At 38.6% G+C, this 20599-nt stretch overlaps 2 protein-coding genes across 4 annotated transcripts in view; both read right to left on the bottom strand.

The window, feature by feature from the left end:
• Window positions 1–20599, bottom strand: part of KBTBD2 (kelch repeat and BTB domain containing 2) — a 194110-nt gene that overhangs the window by 140309 nt on the left and 33202 nt on the right. The gene's annotated exons all lie outside the window — the stretch shown is intronic.
• The window catches only part of NT5C3A (5'-nucleotidase, cytosolic IIIA), a 51730-nt gene that overhangs the window by 19682 nt on the left and 11449 nt on the right, over window positions 1–20599 (bottom strand). Inside the window, exon 1 of one of the 3 annotated variants that reach the window (XM_059395665.1) lies at window positions 58–160. The exons of the other annotated variants lie outside the window; for them this stretch is intronic. The gene's annotated coding sequence lies outside the window, so the exon portion shown is untranslated. Of the gene's footprint in view, window positions 1–57; window positions 161–20599 lie in introns of those variants that run through there. 3 annotated transcript variants of the gene reach the window in all.

Raw genomic sequence — 20599 nt, 5'->3', positions numbered from 1 at the left:
AAACAAAGTAATTAACCCAGAGAAACTTATTTGTTTACATGAACTGTACACACTTACCCTGAAGGTAACCGGACAAGCTACGCCAGTGAAAGAAAATTCTTCCTGTCTGAGAAGTACTAATATAGTACAAGGTGCAAATGAGGGCGGTTCCAAAAGCCTTGGCTAAGCTCTATGCAAAAATGGTCTTGTGACGCATTACTACACAGTGCTTTATTGTGCTCCGGGTGACACTTGCTAGCTCTGAGCTAGTTACCAGCCAGTCTACAGAAAATGATCAACTGAGATAATGTGACAGTTCAGAGAAGGTAAAACTATTAGAGCTGGCAACTTGCGCTGGGAAGAAAAACAGAACCTCCATATTAACACTTAAAAATACTCCCTCATCCTGTTTTTTGGCTGTCAGTGTACTTGTGGTACGTGCATTTTTCTGTATGAATATTATATTTCAATAAAAAGTAAAAAAAAAAAAAAAGTAGGTCGTGGTTGCTAGGGGCTGGGGGAGAGAATAGGGAGCCACTGCTCAATGGGTACAAAGTTTCAATTTGGAAAATAAAGAGTTCTGGAGATGGATGGTGGTGACCATTGCCCAATGTCAGTGTACTCAAGTCCACAAACCATACACTTAAAAGTAGTTAAAATGGCAAATTTTATGTTGTGTGTATTTTATCACAATTTTAAAAAGATTACCTCATTTAAGACACATGAGAAAAGACATGATGCATGTAAGTGTGGTAACTAGAATGTTCAGAACCTTTACTGCAGAGCACTGGGATTTAAGTGATTTGTATGTTTTTCTTCATATCGCCTACACTTTTGCTAAAAAGACCTGAAACAAACAATGAAAACTACTTTTTAAGGTTAAAAATTTGAAAAAAAGAGGCTCCTGGGTGGCTCAGAGGGTTGGGCCTCTGCCTTCCACTTGGGTCATGATCTCAGGGTCCTGGGATCCAGCCCCACATCGGGCTCTCCGCTCAGCAGGAGTCTGCTTCCCCTTCTCCCTCTGCCTGCTTGTGATCTCTTGCTCTCTCTGTGTCAAATAAATAAGTAAAATCCTTAAAAAAATTTTTTTTAAAAAGTCAATTTTCTGTTGTTGCAAATAAAAACAGTCAAACTGTTATGAAGAAAAATATTTTTAACTTTTAAAGAGAACCAGTCTGCTTTTAACCCGAGTAGCAGGATTGCAATATGCTAATACCATATGTCAGGGCCTGATAGATAAGTTATGCTATGGGCCCTCTGGGAAGCTTTATCATTAGGAACATGAGGAAGCTACACTTTCGTAAATAAACTTTTATATCTGCCTTCTCTCTGCTATGCTCAAGAGAAATCAAACCCACACAGCATTTCAGTAATCAAACTTTGTGAAGTAGTATGCTCTATTAAAAACAATGCAAAAGATTTTTAATGATTCTTTAAAAGGCCACTAACAAACTACCCAAATTTGGTATCTACCAAAGGTTAAAAATTTGGCACTATCTTATTTTAATAAAATGGAAGATTCACAACAAAACATTCTTTTATGAGGAAAATCTCTTATACTCTACTATAGGAGGCTCAAGGTCCACCAGGTGATCCTTTTTGAAAATACTCTTGTATTATGTATAAATATGATGACTTAACTGTCCTGTAATATATTAATATAGGTAGCAATGATAAGAATTTTAAAGATATCACTTAGAAAGATGACTCAAGGTAAGTCATTCTCAAGAACAACAAAGGAGGGGTGCCTGAGTGGCTCAGTGGGTTGAGCCTCTGCCTTCGGCTCAGGTCATGATCTCAGGGTCCTAGATCGAGCCCTGCATTGGGCTCTCTCCTCAGCGGGGAGCCTGCTTCTCCCCCTCTCTCTGCCTGCCTCTCTGCTTACTTGTGATTTCTCTCTCCATCAAATAAATAAATGAAATCTTAAAAAAAAAAAAAAAAAAAAGAACAACAAAGGATGCTGGAGTAAGAGTTCTTACTATTAAAAGCTTCAGGAGTGCCTGGGTGGCTCAGTGGGTTAAAGCCTCTGCCTTCTGCTCCGGTTATAATCCCGGGGTCCTAGAATAGAGCCCTGCATCAGGCTCTCTCTCAGCTCTCCTTGCATCATCTCTCTCAGCCTGGAGGCTTCTTCCCTACACCCCACCTGCCTCTCTGCCTACTAGTGATCTCTGTCAAATAAATAAATAAACTCTTTAAAAAAAAAAAAGCTTCAGAAATATACATTCCCCTTGACACACCAATTTTATGTCCTAAGGACTTTAACCTAAGGAAATAAGGCAGTACATAAAGATTTAGTAGCAAAGATATATACTATAGACTTCTATAGACTTTTTTTTTTTTAAGTAGGCTCCACGACCAGAGTGGAGCCAACACAGAGCTTGAACTCATGACCCCGATATCAAGACCTGAGCTGAGATCAAGAGTGGGATGCTCAACAACCAAGCCACCGAGGCACCCCATAGACTTGTTTTATAATACTTGGAAACAGTAATCAACCTAAATGCCCAATATCTAAATGTCCATTAACATAAGAGAGGTGAATACATTGTGGTATACACACAAAATGTAAGATTATACAGTTCCCCAAAATGATTATTATATATAGCTAAAATTTATTGTATGTTTACTATGTGTTAGGTACTTCTAACACTTGACATACTTCGTCTCATATAATACTCCTAATCCTAGAAGGTATGTGATATTATCATCCTCATTTCAGGTGAAGAAATTAAGGCAGTAGCTGAGAAGTGGCAGAAATGGATTCAAACTCAGGTCTGACTTTAGAATCCATGTCTGTATATCAATGGACACCAAGGCTCTGTGAGATCGAGATTTACAGATATACTCAGAAGTACATGATCTACAATTGAGTGAAAAAGTTATGAGAATATCTACAGCAAGAGTCCAATTTTAGGGCAAAAGTCTTTATATAAGCATAGGAAAGTCTAAAATAGAATATATAAGACAGTATTAGATGGGAGTAAGGGGTGATTTTTATTTTCTGAGGTTTATAAAATACGTTCCTTGGGAAACAAAAAATGGCTTATTACAAATGTTACAGTAGTAGCATCACCCACGTCCATAATCAGAAAAAAAAAAAAAAAGTAAAACAACTGCAGCTAGTCAACATCATGAGTGGATTACATGAAACAGTATTTCTACAGTGGAGAAAGAACAAGGAATCCAGCCAATTGGTTCTCAAACAAAACAAAAAATACAGCATGAAAAGAAAGATGACTAGTATGTTATCAAGGGGGTAGAGGATGTCTTTGGCTCTGCTAGCGTTCTGCTCTGCTAGCCTAAGGAGAGAAGAAAGGAAATAGCGGAGCATTGCTCCCCGCCTACAGGGAACTTTTCCCATACGATCCATTCTACCCAGTGTGCAGAAGCGCTTGGGGAGGGATGGGATGCCTGGGGGGCTGTCCCTCCCGGAGGGACTAACATTTTTCCAGCACTTTCCTACCCTGTCAGAATCCCAGAAGCATGCAATGGCCTTTTATATACTATGGGACCAACAGCGCGCTGCCCTAAGATAGCTCACTTTATTTTTTATTTTTATTTTTTAAGACTTTATTTATTTATTTTAGAAAGAGAGAGTGCAGGAGCGGGAGTAGGGTGAGAGGGAGAAGAAGCAGCAGCCTCTTTGATTGAGGGGCTCGATCCCAGAACCCTGAGATCATGACCTGAGCTGAAGGCAGCCGATTAACCCACTGAGCCATCCAGGTGCCCCAAGATGGCTCACGTTAGCATAAAAATTATTTTGAGTTAAAAGTAAGCAAGACCCAGCACATTTAGGAAAAGCTCCTTACCCCCACCCTCTACAACTGCCTAAAAAGAATTTAGATAAATGACCTGCTCCAGGAAGAGAGCTAGCGCCATAGATAACTGCATTGTGCTATGAATTAGGTATAGTCCATGGAGAAAAACCTAGCAAGCCCTCTTTGATTTCATCCTACCATTTCCAAGTGACCTAACAATATTTGTTTACCAAACATTTACTCTTTTTCATTCTTTCTGAGGACTGCATTCCCAGACCCCTACACCATCTTCTCCTTAGTGCAGAATGACATAGACCTTATTTTGCCTGATGGTCTTTGGAATTTGTGGATTCTCCATATGTATGCTATTAAGTGTGATTTTTCTCCTGTAAATTTGTCTCCTGTCAATTTGATTCTTATTCTAGCTAGAAGGACCCTGAGGGGACAGGATATTCTTATTTCCTGACAATACGTTTTATTTATTCAGTAAAGCCTTAAGAGAAAGATAATACTTCTCCCCTTATTACTGGTAAGAAACCTAAGGTCTGGAGAAGTTACTACTTGTGTGACTTTTTTCTTATATATCATGCTGTTTCTAGGCAATAATACACACATTACTTACATGGGAGGGCTAGAAATGTCTGTGAATAAGAATAATGTTTTGAAACTGTGCCAAGAAAAAAAGAACAAGGACACAAATATAAGCAAAGTACTGAGTAAAAGAAAATGAATTTTGTTTCAAATAGCTCTAAGATAATGTTTTTTGTTTTGTTTTTGAAAGGGAATATAAAGGATTTAGAAGTAAGAATTTGTCAAGGGAGGCTCTGTTAGCAGCACAATGATCTGTTATCTCTGGACTCAATGACTGGCCCCTGTTGCCTTGGAGTTTCTTTACTTTTGGTCATAGAAGCAGAAAGCACCCGTAAAGCTCTGAAAGGAAACGCTACACCTACAACTGACACACCCAAGAGCAGAAAAGTTCTCATACAGGAATCAAATCTTTGGAAGATTTTTCTCTCCTTATAACATCGTTATAACAGGCTGTCTTTACCAATGGAGAAAGAGATATCTATTGTACTTCTGAGGAACGAGTTACAACGTTTTAGATACTGTCAATTATTCAATCAACTTGAAAAGCTAAAAATGATCACTTCATATTTTGCATGAAAAAGTTTCTCAAAATTCCGAAATAATGAAAACAACAAAAAGCCCATAGAAAATAAAATCTGTTAGTTTAAACCTTAGTAACTTATTAATTGGTTCATTTAATCAGAGGCAAGGGAAGTAAAGGGAATAAAAATATTACATTAACGGGGCACCCGGGTGACTCAGTGGGTTAAAGCCTCTGCCTTTGGCTCAGGTCATGATACCAGGGTCCTGGGATGGAGCCCCACATCAGGCTCTCTGCTCGGCAGGGAGACTGCTTCCCTTCCTCTCTCTCTGCCTGCATCTCTGCCTAGTTGTGATCTCTGTCTGTGAAATAAATGAATAAAATCTTTTAAAAAAATATTACATTAACTAATAGTTGTATATGAAAGAAATCACTTCATAATTCTATATAAAACCTATACTAAAGATAGTTTATTTCTCAATTATCCAACCTCAGACTTAACTACTAGCTAAGCTTACTACAATCCAATTATTACTTGGCTATGGAATGTATTTTTCAATCCGAACCTGACTTACACCCTAGGAAATTATTCCAAACAAAACAATAAAATCATATAAGGAAACTATTCAGTAGGAGGTGAGATGCAATACTTTATAAGGACTCTTGCAAAACTTGTTCCTGCTAATTGTTGTAATTGCTGTATGACATATATAGGAAGATTTTTTTAAACACGCCAAAACATCCATCGAGGCAACTGACTTCTCTTAAAACTTCTCTAAAGAAGGCAACAGTCAACTAACTTTGGCACTATGACTGTTCAAAACAGAACTGAACAGATGCTACTAAAGTTTATATGAGTATGATTTTATTTTTATTGTTTTTTCAATTTAAATTCAATTAGCAAACATAGGGTACATCATTAGTTTCAGATACAGAGTTCAATAAATGAATTCTTCAGTTGCATATAATACCCAGTGCTCATCACATCATGGGCCCTCCTTAATGCCCATCACCTAGTTACCCCTATCCCCCCAACCCACCTCCCCTCCAGCAACCCTCATTTTATTTCCTACAGTTATATGAATATGATTTTAAATGTTTAAGGAGCAAAAACAGAGATGGAACAATGAATTATTACATTTTGGAGAAATGAATAGGAAGTAAAGATTTTCAATAAGTCTCTTATCACTTAAAATCATTCCAAAAACTTATCTTATTAAGTGACTGTTAGTGAAGCTGACTGCTGCATTTATGAATTTGTATACATGTATGCAAACTGAGGAGAAACTATGGTTCCAATCTCAATGCATTTCTTCAAAACTCTGCAACAATCTTGGATTGAGTAACTTATTTTTCAGAAACTCAAATGAGGATACAAACATAGTTTATATCTTTTTAACTTAAAAAGTAAAAATTCTGGGGGTGCCTGTGTGGCTCAGTCATTTGGCGTCTGCCTTTGGCTCAGGTCATGATCCCAGGGTCCTGGGACTGAGTCCCCTATGAGGCTCCCTGCTTGGTGGGAAGCCTGCTTCTCCCTCTCCCTCTTCCCTTGTTTCTGTTCCCTCTCTCGCTGTCTCTCTCTCTCTCTGTGTGTCAAATAAATAAATAAATAAAATATTTTTTTTTTTAAAAAGTAATAAATTCTGTAGTTTAAACTCTTTTAGAAGAAATGACATTTATGTTGTAAAAGGTAGGTCAAGTTCAAGAAACTTGTATGTAAGACAACATCATAAATGAAGGGAGTCTTTCCTAGCTCTCCTCTCAAATGCAGTATGTTCTAATATTTCAAGATGCTTACACTGAAATTGTTTCCATTTTATTATATCTGGATCTCTGTGTCTGAAATGGAATAAGAAAAACTTTGTTTTAATTTTGGACTCCTTTCATATCATACAGTTGTCATTCTGTCTGTTAAAAAGAAACAGCATTGTTTAGGATTGTTATACTGGTATGGGTCACATTAAAAATGGCAAAAATGATTATGCTACTTAGCTTTTATTATTGGTGTATTATATCCAGTACCTCTAGATGGAGAGTACAAAGACTTAGCTTACTATCCTCTTTTTTCTATGCGGGATAAACTCATTTTAAAAATAGTAAGGTAAATGAAGCACCTGGGTGGCTCTGTCGGTTAAGTGTCTGTCGGCTCAGGTCATGATCCCAGGGTCCTGGGATAGAGCCTCACATGGGCACCCTGCTCTGCAGGGAGCCTGCGTCTCCCTCCCTCTCCTTCTGCCTCTCCTCCCTGCTCGTGCTCTCTCTCTCTCTCTGTCTTTCTTTTTCTAATAATTAACTAAAATCTTTTATTTATTTATTTATTTATTTATTTGTCAGAGAGAGAGAGCGAGCGAGCACAGGCAGACAGAGTGGAAGGCAGAGTCAGAGGGAGAAGCAGGCTCCCTGCGGAGCAAGGAGCCCGATGTGGGACTCGATCCCAGGACGCTGGGATCATTACCTGAGCCGAAGGCAACTGCTTAACCAACTGAGCCACCCAGGCGTCCCAAAATCTTTAAAAAAAAAATAGTAAGGTAAGAAAATGATGAAGTAAATTTGGAAAGAGATTCAAGTTCATGAACGAATAACCTGTAGCAAAGAATCAGGTGAAACTACATGGAGGGTAAGTGCTAACTTGAGTTTTAAAAGTATGTAAATAGAAGAAACCACAAAATATAGTCCTTTTGAAACACCCTTCAATATTAATAAACTCAGTATGTTAAGCCAAAGTACTTAATTTAACCTATGCAAAGTCTTGGTAACATATATTCTGCCCAATGAGGGAATGTGTGCTCATCAGAATAGAACTTACAAAAATAGGTTTATCAGAGAATGGACTTCAAAGTGCTTTTTATGGTCAGGTGTCATGCTGGTGAACTCTATCACACTTTTAAAGAACAGATGGCCCCATGCTAGATAAACTCTTTAACAGTATATACAAAAAGGTTAAGCTATCCAATTCCATTTATGAAACTAGCTAGTATAAAATCCTGAAACAAAGCCTGGCAAAAAATAGTACAAAAAGAAACATAACCTAAGTTCACTTATGAATACAGATATAAAAGTCCTAAGTAATGAACCAGTAACAAACTAAATTCAATAGTATAGATAATCACTGAACATGGGTGAATCAAATATATTATAAAACTCAATTAACAGTCACCACAGAGGAATTTTCTTCTATTTTCTTCTTCATGCTCTTTGGTATTTTCTAAATTTTCTGTAATAAATCTATTATCATACCCAGAAGGAAACAAATAATATTATTTATTTATTTATTTATTTATTTATTTATTTGACAGAGAGATTACAAGTAGGGCAGAGAGGCAGGCAGAGAGAGAGAGAGAGAGAGGAGGAAGCAGGCTCCCTGCTGAGCAGAGAGCCCAATGCAGGACTCGATCCCAGGACCCTGAGATCATGACCTGAGCCGAAGGCAGCGGCTTAACCCACTGAGCCACCCAGGCGCCCACAAATAATATTTTTAAAAGGTTACATGTCCCCAAGATATAAGAAAACAAAAGTGTATATAATGTTACTATATCTTTTGACAAAATGCACATGGCATATGTTAAGTCATGTTTATGACTTGAAATGAAAATTATGAAATGAAATGATTATTATGAATATGAAATGAAAATTATGACTTGAAAATGAAAATTATCTACTGAGGCAAAATTCTACCTTACTGTGTTTTCTGGAGTAGCCTTCCTCATTCTTTTTTTGGGAGGATAAACTAATGAGTAAGCAACACAAACGAAACAATACGCTATATTCTCTTCCTACTCTGGATACCAAATGAAGTCATAATGTGTAAATGAGGAGTCATATACAAATTAATCTCTGTAAAACATTATAAAGTATTAGTCCATGGTTTAAAGAAGCCATTTAGATTTAGGTGGGTGGGGAAAGGGGCTAATAAGATAAAGGGGATTAAAAAGTACAAACTTCCAGTTATAAAATAAAATCATGGAGATGAAAGGTAGAGCACAGGGAATATGGTCAATCAGACTGTAGTAACTTTGTATGGTGACCAGTGATGACTAAACTTTCAAGGCCAGTAACTGCAGAATTGCTGAATCACTATGTTGCACACCTAAAGCTCATGTAACATCGTAGTCAGCTATACTTCAATAAAAAGAAGCAGCAGCAGCAAGACCAGCCATGTAAAGATCTGAAAGGAGGGTCATACACAGACTACTCAAAAATGAAAGTGAAAACAAAAAAACAAACCTGGAAAAATATATTTCTAAGATACTTCCTTTTTTTTTTTTTAGATTTTTATTTATTTATTTATTTATTTTTTATTTGACAGAGAGAGGGGGGGGGGAGCAAAAGATCACAAGTAGGCAGAGAGGCAGACAGAGAGGAGGGAAGCAGGCTCCTTGCTGAACAGGGATCCCGATGCGGGGCTCCATCCCAAGACCCTGAGATCCATGACCCGAGCCAAAGGTGGAGGCTTAACCCGCTGAGCCACCAGAAGCCCCTTTAACATATTTCTACAGTTAAAAACACTTTATAAAAGTCCTTGCAAATCAAGAAAAAAACTTAAGACAATTCAGAAAAGGAAATAAATGGCCAATTATTTTTAAAGGTTAAATTTCAAAAGTAACAGATACTCTTAAAAAAACCTATCATTTGGCAAAAATAAGGGGAAAAATGACACCTATTGCCAGGAAAACAGGGAGCAAGGTACTTGTATTCCACTACTAGTGGAAAGGTAAATTGGTAAAACCTTTTCAGAAGGTAACCTGGAAGCACATTCAAAGGCTTTAGACTTGCACATGACCTTTGACTCAGCATTCCACTTAAACAGTCTTAGACTTGCACAGATGCAACACAAATGTTTACTGACCCATATTTATCATAATGAAAAATGGTGAACAATCTAAATGTTCAACAATGAGGAACTCTGCCTTCAGTTCAGGTCATGATCTCAGGGTCCTGGAATGGAGCCCTGCCTCAGCTCTGCTCAGCAGGGAGCCTGCTTCTCCCCCTGCTCCTCCCACCCTTGTGTGCGCGCTGGCGCTCGCGCACACGCTCTCTCTCTCTCTCTCTTGCTCTCTCATAAATAAATAAAAATCTTTTTTTAAAAAAAGTGAGTAAACGGGGCGCCTGGGTGGCTCAGTGGATTAAGCCGCTGCCTTCGACTCAGGTCATGATCTCAGTGTCCTGGGATCGAGTCCCGCATCGGGGTCTCTGCTCAGCAGGGAGCCTGTTTCCCACTCTGTCTCTGCCTGCCTCTCTGCCTGCTTGTCATCTCTCTCTGTCAAATAAAATAAATAAAATCTATAAAAAATAAAAAATAAAAAATAAAATAAAAAAAATAAAAAAAGTGAGTAATCTTATTAAAAACAATGTTACAGAGTGATCTCATCCTGGGAAAAATGATACTTAATAGTTATATGCATAGAAAAATAATGGAGTACACTTACTAAAATATGTTTTTTTTAAGGTGGTGAAAATTGCAGATTACTTCTTTTTGTTTATCTAGATTTAGTAATTTTTATATCAGCATGTATTGTATTAGAAACAAAAAACAATCAAGGGAAAAACGAAACTTAAAATAGGTAAATAAAAAGGAAGAAATTATTTTCCTAAAAGTTGTATTGTAATACAGGTAGTCCTTAACTATTAAAACTTCCCTAAAACTGAGTCACATGACATCCACATGCATGAGCCCCATGAATAAATTTTTAAAAAATCTATACTGAATCATATGATCTGTGCTTGCTTTAAGTGTATTAGAAGGGATTCAAAATGAATTGAATGCATGTAGAAACTTCATCCTTTACAAAAAACCATGTTTCCCATACGATCTCAGCAAAATTAAATTTCAGTAACTGAAAATGATATAACTATATATGCCAAGCTTTTACGTATGGTACTCAGGCCAATTTAACCATCTACAAATTATGAGAGCGGCAGGCAGGGATTAGGCCCCAGAGTGCTAGGTACTCAGGTTAAAAACCATTACTCAGGGACACCCGGGTGGCTCAGTGGGTTAAGCCGCTGCCTTCGGCTCAGGTCATGATCTCAGGGTCCTGGGATCAAGTCCCGCATCGGGCTCTCTGCTTGGCAGGGAGCCTGCTTCCCTCTCTCTCTCTCTCTGCCTGCCTCTCCGACTACTTGTGATTTCTCTCTGTCAAATAAATAAATAAAATCTTAAAAAAAAAACAACAAACCATTACTCAGGGGCACTGGGGTGGCTTCAACTGGGATTATGATCTCAGGGTCCGGGGATGGAGCCCCATGTTGGACTCTGTGCTCAGCGGGGAGTCTGCTTTTCCCTCTCCCTCTGCTCATATTCTCACTTTCTCATATAAAGAAATAAAATTTTTTTAAAAAAGATAAAACTGTTGCTCAACATTTGAGATACTAGATATCTCTCCATTCCCAATCTTTTTAACTTTAAGGATGTATGATGCTCTAACTAGACATTCTTCTTTTATCTCCAAACCTGAGAGCACAAAGAAAATATTGTTTAGAGACAACTGTTAAATCATTACTTAATCTGAATCTCTTATAAGAGAACATCATGTCTAAAAGAAAGCATGGAGGTTCCTCAAAGGGTTGAAAATAAAACTAACCTATGACCCAGCAATTGCACTGTTGCGTATTTACCTCAAAGATGCAAATGTAGTGATCCAAAGGGGCACCTGCATCCCAATGTTCATAGCAGCAACATCCACAATAGCCAAACTATGGAAAGAGCCCAGATATCCACCAACAGATGAATGGATATAGAAGATGTGGTATTTGAAAAAAAAAAAAGAAAAGAAAAGAAGATGTGGTATATATATACAATGGAATACTACTCAGCCATCAAAAAATATTGCCATTTGCAACAATGTGGATGGAACTAGAGGGTTATATGCTAAGCGAAATAAGTCAATCAGAGAAAGACAATTATCATGATCTTGCTGACATGTGGAATTTAAGAAACAAAACAGAGGATCACAGGAGAATAGAGGAAAAAATAAAACAAGATGAAATCAGAGAGGATGACAAACAATATGAGACTCTAAAGTGGCGGGGGTGAGGGATGGGGTAACTGGGTGATAGGCATAAAGGAGGGCACGTGATTGAGGGTATTATGTAAGACTGATGAATCACTGACCTCTACCTCAGAAGCTAATAATACATTATATCTTAACTGAATTTAAGTAAAAATAACTAAATTTTTTAAAATAAAAGAAAGTTGGGAAAAGAATAGCTTTGTTTCAAGAAAGGAGAAGAAAAGAGAATTAATATTTACTGAATAAATACTATGTGGTAAACAATTTGAAACTGTATGGTATCATCTTTTTTTTAATCTTAATAACCCACATAGATACTTAGAACATACTACTGGAATTCTCCTAAAGTATAATTATTTAAAAGAGTAAGCTAAATAAAAAATATAAACACTAAGAATATTCCTAATATAACACCCTGAAAGAAAGAAGGGGGCAGAAGACTTTTTTAGGTGAATCCTCTCCGGTCCAGAGAACTGGAAACTGAGACTTAGAAATTGTCCAAGGTTAAACCATTGGAATATGGCAGGGCTGCATCAGAACCAAGGATTTACCAACTACAAAACTCTCAAACATTATATATTGTATAACTTCATTTCCTTACAAGATACTTTAGAGTTCAAATAATCAATTATATAATTTATTAAAGGAGTTATCTTCACTAGATAAGCCACAATACTTATAAAGCACAGAATAACTGAATAATTACGGAATGCTAGATACATTTCCCCATCCTACCAAAACTAGGGCTATATGATAAAACCATATACATACACATGTATATCTCTGTATATATACATCATTATATATATATATATATAACATACATACATATATATGGTACATAGTTGTGCACAAAAAAATGAAATAGAATAAAACATTTAATTAGCTTGGAAAGAGAATATTTTTATTTTTAAAATTTTTATTTTATTATTTTTTAAAGGTTTTATTTACTTATTTGAGAGAGTGAGAGAGAGAGCATGAGAGCGGGGAGGGGTAGAGGAAGAAGCAGACTCCCCACTGAGCGGGGAAGCACAATTAGATGAGGGGCTTGATCTCGAGACTCTGGGATCATGATCTAAACCAAAGGCAGGGGCGCCTGGGTGGCTCAGTGGGTTAAAGCCTCTGCCTTCGGCTCAGGTCATGATCCCAGGGTCCTGGGATCGAGCCCCACATCGGGCTCTCTGCTCAGCGGGGAGCCTGCTTTCTCCTCTCTCTCTCTCTCTGTCTACTTGTGATCTCTGTCTGTCAAATAAATAAATAAAATCTTTAAAAAAAAAAATAAATAAAATAAACCAAAGGCAGACTTAACCCACTGAGCCACCCAGGCACCTCAAGATAAATTTTTAAAAGATCAGCATCACAGGGGCGCCTGGGTGGCTCAGTGGGTTAAGCCGTTGCCTTCGGCTCAGGTCATGATCTCAGGGTCCTGGGATCGAGTCCTGCATCGGGCTCTCTGCTTGGCAGGGAGCCTGCTTCCCTCTCTCTCTCTCTCTCTGCCTGCCTCTCCATCTACTTGTAATTTCTCTCTGTCAAATAAATAAATAAAATCTTTAAAAAAAAAAAAAGATCAGCATCACAATACAACTTCATTAAAGTAATCGTTGTTCCCAACTGAGAAGCATGCTTTCTTTAAGAGAGAGCTAAAGTCTGACAGAGTGCTGGCTCTGCTACTTACTAAGCTACATCCTAAACAAATAAAAATTATGACAATTTGTCAGCTGGACTGTGTTTTTAAGGATTTAATAAGGTCATGCACGGAGAATTTGGCCATAAGTAGACACCCCAAATTTTTAGTTCCTTTTCCCTGGTTAATGGATAATAGGGCAGTGCCCAACTAACCCAAATGGGAATCAGTTTCTAATTGTTTTCTAGTTCTAGTCCCAGTGTAGTCCTGTTTTCCTTTCTCCTTATTTTCTTAATGTGACTTCAGTGGGTTTCTATTTTGCAACATTTCACTATGCGTAATGCTCAGGTTCTCAAACTTTTCCTATCTCCATCAAAACTGATCCAGTGTCTTAATTCCTTAGAACACTGTGACAGAGAAATCTAGACAAACATAAACTGTTCAGGGGGTTGACTGTATAAAAAGATAATGATTTGGGTGGGGGGAATGATGTTCTTTTGAGCCCAGGCTCTGAGTCGGGCATTTGAGGTAAAATAAATGAGAGGGCTGTGCCATGACAAGGCTTCAGAGATAAAGTGCGGACGGATAGGAAGGATCTTGTGGCAACTCACACGTGACTATCTATTTCCACCCACTCACAAGCAGGAACTTACCAAACAACTGAAGCAACCTTCCAATCAACCAATAAACAATGCTATAATCTATTAGCACCTTGAAAAATGAGGAAGATAAATAACACATGTGGAAAAAATAGACTGGCATTTCAATCTATAACAGCAAAGGACTGTGGAAGTTGGTTTAAATTTTATAGATTAATGGTTTTAGGTGAGGAAAAATAATTTTCCCTGTACCCTTCTAGGTCTTTGCTGAGGCCATCCATCCCATAATAAAAAGACAGATTAACAGAGAAATCCTTAATTTCACACATGTGGGGAACCCACAAAGATAAGAGACTCAAAGGCAGTCAGGCAATTGAGGCTTATAAGTCATCCTGAGCTAAGGAGAAAGGAGGAGAGGTCTGGGGCTTCAAAGGGGAGGAAGGAAATTCCAAGAAAATGAGAAGAGCAATGTTTGCCTTCATGCAGGCAAGTCTCTCAGATCAAAGAGTAATCTCTGGTAATAGTTCTCTTCCTGGTACAGGCTCCTTTTCTAGAATCTTTTAGGCAGGTAAAAGGGAGGTAAAAAGTTCTTCCTGACCCCTTTGAGTCTTCTTGTCTTCAGCTCCCAATAATCCATATACCGAAGTGGCACAACGTGGGGTGACAAAATCTACTCTCCTCAGACTGAAGTGACAGTGAGAGAGTGAACATTAAAATGCATAAACAAGAAAGGTAATTTAGAAATCTAGCACCAAGCCAAGCACCAAGCACCAAGTCTGCCACCTGCTGACACAAAAATGGAATTGGATAGAGTTCCCTGATGGTGTTTTTAAAGTTCCCTGATGGTTTTTAGAGTTCCCTGGGGGGAACCTCAGGTAAGGTTTGACATTAGATTTCAAATAAGTTACTGTGCCAGAAATAGAGATAAATTACAACACTTAATTTAAAAGAGAATGAGAATTAAAATAGGATTTAAGATATTTTAGAGGCTTAATTCAGTAAGTCTAAATAATGTGATGTCTGAATTACTTTAAAAGCAAACAAGAGAGATCTAGGGAATGATTTAACATAAACTGTAGGGAACATTCAAACTGCTATGACGAATTAAGGATAATCTGAGACACTTTGCAAACATTATAAAATCTGTGGGGGAGGAAAAATAGTTTTTTCTCTACCCTTCTAGGTTCTTGACTGAAATCTTCCTGTAACAGAAGACAGATTAATAGGAGAAAAATAAACACAAATTTAGTAACATGCATCCCTCCTGAATACATGAGAGACACCCAGGAAAATGGAGGGACTCCCTAAAATAGGCCAAGCTATCATCTTAAGTACTATCTCTAGTTAAAGAAAAAAGAAGATGGCATATTCTGGAGTTACAAATCCTGTTCCCTTTCAAATCCTATAGATTTCACCTCTGCAATCCGTGGATGTTCTGTCCTCTTTCTCTGGCTCCCATAGCAGTCTAGGACTTCATCCTCTTTAATATGGGCTTATCTCAATTCCTGCTCCTGCAGTGACAGAATGCCACCCCAACATATGCCTTTTTGGCATGAGGATTATTTTGAGCTGATTATTTCGGAGAAACAGTAGACACAGGAGAAGCTCTGAAAAGAGGAAGGAGCTCCCTCTTACCAGCGAAATTACGTTTATAAAGGAAATCTCCATTTCTATGTGCGTCTCCATCTCTGTACCAAAAGAGAAGGCAGAAAAAGATGAAGAAAGCACGACAAATTCAAATCAATGGAGGGAGTGCACTTAACTCTGCATTATCAATCTTATTCAGGCTTAACACCTTTTTCCTCCTCACACCCAACAACAGGTCTCTTCCATGCCCTTCTTTTTGTTTATTACTGTAGATGGTATAATTTTAAACCACCTAAGAGAGTTACTTTTCCCAAGGCATCTCTCATGTATACTTGTTAGTAAAACTTGTTTTTTTCTTGTTAATTCTATCTTTTGTTAAAGGGTCCCCAGTACAGAACTTAGAAAGGTGGAGGGAAAATTATTTTTTCCTCACATTCCTCGCCTCTTAATTCTAGTTATGCTAATTAAGTGTACTCAGCTACCAGATTAAGCAACTAAAATGCATTCCAGATCTTACCACTTTTAAAAAACTAGAACACTCTCAAAGTCTCCTCAGCAAGTTAATTACAAACACCCCACTACTGACAATTCAGATGTTTTTACAATGTGGTCCCAACATACTTTTTAAAATGTTGCTTCAATTAATTTTTTTATATATATACATGCTCATGCTATTTCAAACTGTGCGAAACATTAAAGGATGAAACAGTAAAGTCTCCTTCTCCAGTCTCATCCTCCCAAGTTCTACCATTCCTAGTAATAACTACAAACAGCTACTAGTGCAGTTTTTAAAGAATTTCCAATGACATACAAGCACAACATGCGTATGCATCAAAAGATGGTGTTTTCTCCCCTTAATTACCATCTTTTGAACTTTTTAAAATGTTAACTCTGATTTACTTTCCTGTATGTATGTATGTATAAAAGATTTTATTTATTTGAGAGCGAGAGCATGCATGTGAGCACAAGCAGGGGCAGAGGAAGAGGGAAAGGGACAAGCAGACTCCCCACTGAGTGGGGAACCTGAAACAGGGCTAATCCCAGGACCCTAAATTCAGTGACGTGGGAAACAAAGGCAGAACTAAAATTGTTAAATTTCCTTATTACCTACAGCCCACTGACAAGTCCTTAAAACAGGCAGAGTGACATTCCTTTAGAGACTCAGCTGCCTCGATGTTAACACCCTGCTAAGGGGCAAAGGCAATCTTTGTCTGATCCCCAAGATCCTGTAAATCTACTTTAACGTACAAAAATTCCTTTAGAATTTTCCTTTATCTTTAAACCCCCCAAGACACAGGTTGGCAATCACCTCCCCAAGCATATGACTCACCTATATACATCTGGAAGGGTCTCATGGCTCAGGTTTTATTAGACAGTAATAAATGACCTTTTCTTTTCTTTCTTTCTTTTTTTTTGAAGGTTTTATTTATTTGTTTGCCAGAGAGAGAGAGAGAAAGGGGGGGCACGTATGCACCCAGCAGGGGGAGGGGCAGAGGGAGAAGCAGGCTCCCCACTGAGCAAGGAGCCAGATGTGGGACTTGATCCCAAGATCCTGGGATTATGACCTAACCTGAAGGCAGACACTTAACCAGCTGAGTCATCCAGGAGTCCCGATAAATGACCTTTTCCTAATAAAAGTTAGCCCCTCAAGGTCTGGAAACCTTGCTTCAAAAATTCCTGAGATTATGCTGAGTGAAATAAGTCAAGCAGAGAGAGTCAATTATCATACGGTTTCGCTTATTTTTGGAGCATAAGGAATAACACGGAGGACATGGGGAGATGGAGAGGAGAAGGGAGTTGGGGGAAATTGGAAGGGGGAGATGAACCATGAGAGACTGTGGACTCTGAAAAACAATCTGAGTTTTGGAGGGGTGGGGGGGAGGGGGGGAGATTGGGTGAGGCTAGAGGTGGGTATTATGGAGGGCACATATTCATGGAGCACTGGGTGTGGTGCATAAACAATGAATTCTGGAACACTGAAAAGAAATTTTTTAAAAAAATTAAAAAAAAAAAGGAAAAAAAAACCACAAAAAAACCAAAATTCCTTAGAGACTTACGCTATCCCTAATCCCTTCCCAGTATATAATGGACCACTCCTCATCACCCCAGATCAGCTCTTTCTGCCCACTGGTCCTGTCCCTGTGCTTTAATAAACCACCATTTGGGGGCACCTGGGTGGCTCAGTGGTTAAGCCTCTGCCTTAGGCTCAGGTCATGATCACAGGGTCCTGAGATCCAACCCCGTATCGGGATCCCTGCCCAATGGGAAGCCTGTTTCTCCCTCTCCCACTCCCCTTGCTTGTGTTTGCTCTCTCACTGTCTCTCTGTCAATAAATAAAATCTATTAAAAAAATTAAATAAACCATTTTGCACCAAAGAGGTACCAAGAATTCTTTCTTGGCCGTCAGCTTGGAACCCTAACACCTTTCCTATGTCAATCATGACATGAGCTGAAGTCAGACACTTGACCGAATGAACCACCCAGGCCCCCCTACTTTGTTTTCAAAGTTGCACAATGTTTTATTATACTAACCGTACCACTGTGTAAGCAATGCACTATATTTTATTTAACCAATGTATATAATGCTTCCAACAGAATAAACAAAAGTGCCCATTTTTCTATATACTCATGACTCAGATTTCTCTTTCCACGCAGCGTTTTGCAGCCCCTAGTTTTGACTATTTGTCAGCAATTAAACTGGATTTTTTAAAACAAATTTTGTAAACCTCATAATTTTGCTGGTGTCAAGAATTTGAATTCTGGGGCGCCTGGGTGGCTCAGTGGGTTAAGCCGCTGCCTTCGGCTCGGGTTATGATCTCAGGGTCCTGGGATCGAGGCCCGCATCAGGCTCTCTGCTCGGCAGGGAGCCTGCTTCCCTCCCTCTCTCTCTGCCTGCCTCTCTGTCTACTTGTGATCTCTCTCTGTCAAATAAATAAAATCTTTAAAAAAAAAAAAAGAATTTGAATTCTGCACTCCTACGGTTCTCAAACTTTAGCATTCATTGGAATCACGTGGAGAGCTTAAAGACAAAGATCTAAGGATGTGATGATTTTACCGAGAAAAGAGACTTCGTTGGGATGCCTGGGTGGCTCAGTCATTAAGCTCCTGCCTTCAGCTCAGGTCATGATCCCAGGGTCCTGGGATTGAGTCCCATGTCGGGCTCCCTGCTTCCCCAGGAAGCCTGCTTCTCCCTCTCCCACTCCCCCTGCTATGTTCCCTCTCTCGCTGTGTGTGTCTCTCTCTCTGTCAAATAAATAAATAAACAAACTCTTTAAAAAAAGAAAGAAAGAAAGAAAAAAAAGTTGTAAAAACTCCTGCTATTTCAGGAAGTATTCTGGCTAACCTAAAAACAGCTAACTAGATAAGAGCTCACACTTGTTGAAGCTGCAAATGTGATTAAACTTGAATAAGGATAATGCATAGGAAACATGACAAATGTGATTTGCAAAAAAAAAAGACAAAGTTATATGCCTGGTACAAGTTACTCCATACTTGCAAATTTGGGGATTCAAGATGATCTTGAACATATTCTTTGCCAATGTTAAGAGTTTAATATTTTTCCCCTTAATTTACAATATATTTTATTTAGACTGACCAATCATAATTGTTCTTCTTCAAACACCACAGCCATCAAACATTACCCAATGTAATCTCCCATTCCTTTGAATTTCACATATCCTTTCCTTGAGATCTCGCTCACATTTTTTTTAATATGTTTTTTTAAAGATTTATTTATTGGACAGAGAGAGATCACAAGCAGGAAGAGAGGCAGGCAGAGAGGGGGGGGGAAGCAGGCTCTCGGCCTAGCAGAGAGCCCAATGAGAGGCCCGATCCCAGGACCCGATCACAACCCAAGCTTCCAAATTCCTCAGAGACTTACGCTATGCCTAACCCCCTTCCAGTTTGAGAGTATATAATCAGTCACTCCTTACAATCCCAGCGCAGCTCTTTCTGCCCATGGGTTCTGTCCCTGTGCTTTAATAAAACCATCCTTTTTGCACTGAAGAAATCTCAAGAACTTTTTCTTTTCTTTTTTTAACAGATTTTTTATTTATTAGAGAGAGAGAAACAAAGAGAGGGAGGGCTCAAAGGGAGAGTGAGATCGAGAAGCAGAACCCCTGCTGTGGGGCTCAATCCCAGGACCCTGAGATCATGACCTGAACCAAAGGCAGCCAATTAACCAACTAAGCCACCCAGGTGCCCCTCAAGAATCCTTTCCTGACCGTTCTCTTCGAACCCCAACATTTCACATTATTAGGACTCTAACTTTTAAGCTAGTTGTGACACATAATTGTGACACTAGCTTCTAAATCTCATTAGTATGTATGAAGGCAGCACTGATGTCTCAAGAACTAGTGGTGAAGGAATAAATCTTTATGCTTGGGGAGGGCAGAAGAGCAAAGCTATTCTGAGTCTGTATTCTGTCCTGCTGTATTACCAAAGACTTGTAACAGCTGGAATGTTCTATTTTCTGCCAGCCAACTGACCACCAGTAATATCAGATTCCTTATATGTGCTTTTATTTGATCAACTATTAAACGAATTTACTGAATGGCAAATGATATGGAAAAGGAATAGGGACTATAGTATAGGATATGGTAAAGGAATAGGGACTCTGGACTATTAGACTGCTGATTACCTAATTCGTCCCTTTCTTTTCTACTAATAGAATCTCAATTTTGTTGGAGGGTGGCCATTTGTTCAGCCAAAAAATCTCCTCAGCTTCACAGTTAGGGTGGCTATATGACACTGTTCTCTCCAGTGACATGTGAGAAGAAAGTTCTGCTCTACTGAATTGAGTATCAACCTCCCTGGCAGATGGACATGTTGGCCAGGACTGCAACTGCCATCTTGTGACCACAAGAAAAGCCAAGAGAATTTCAAAGACCTCTGTCTTGACATCCTTGTACTCCCTAATTAACCATCAACTG

Source organism: Mustela nigripes, chromosome 4 (genome assembly GCF_022355385.1).
Source record: "Mustela nigripes isolate SB6536 chromosome 4, MUSNIG.SB6536, whole genome shotgun sequence".
Taxonomy (NCBI): Eukaryota; Metazoa; Chordata; class Mammalia; order Carnivora; family Mustelidae; genus Mustela; species Mustela nigripes.
Note: the sequence above shows the minus strand (reverse complement) of the source record. Positions and strands in the feature narration are given on the sequence as shown.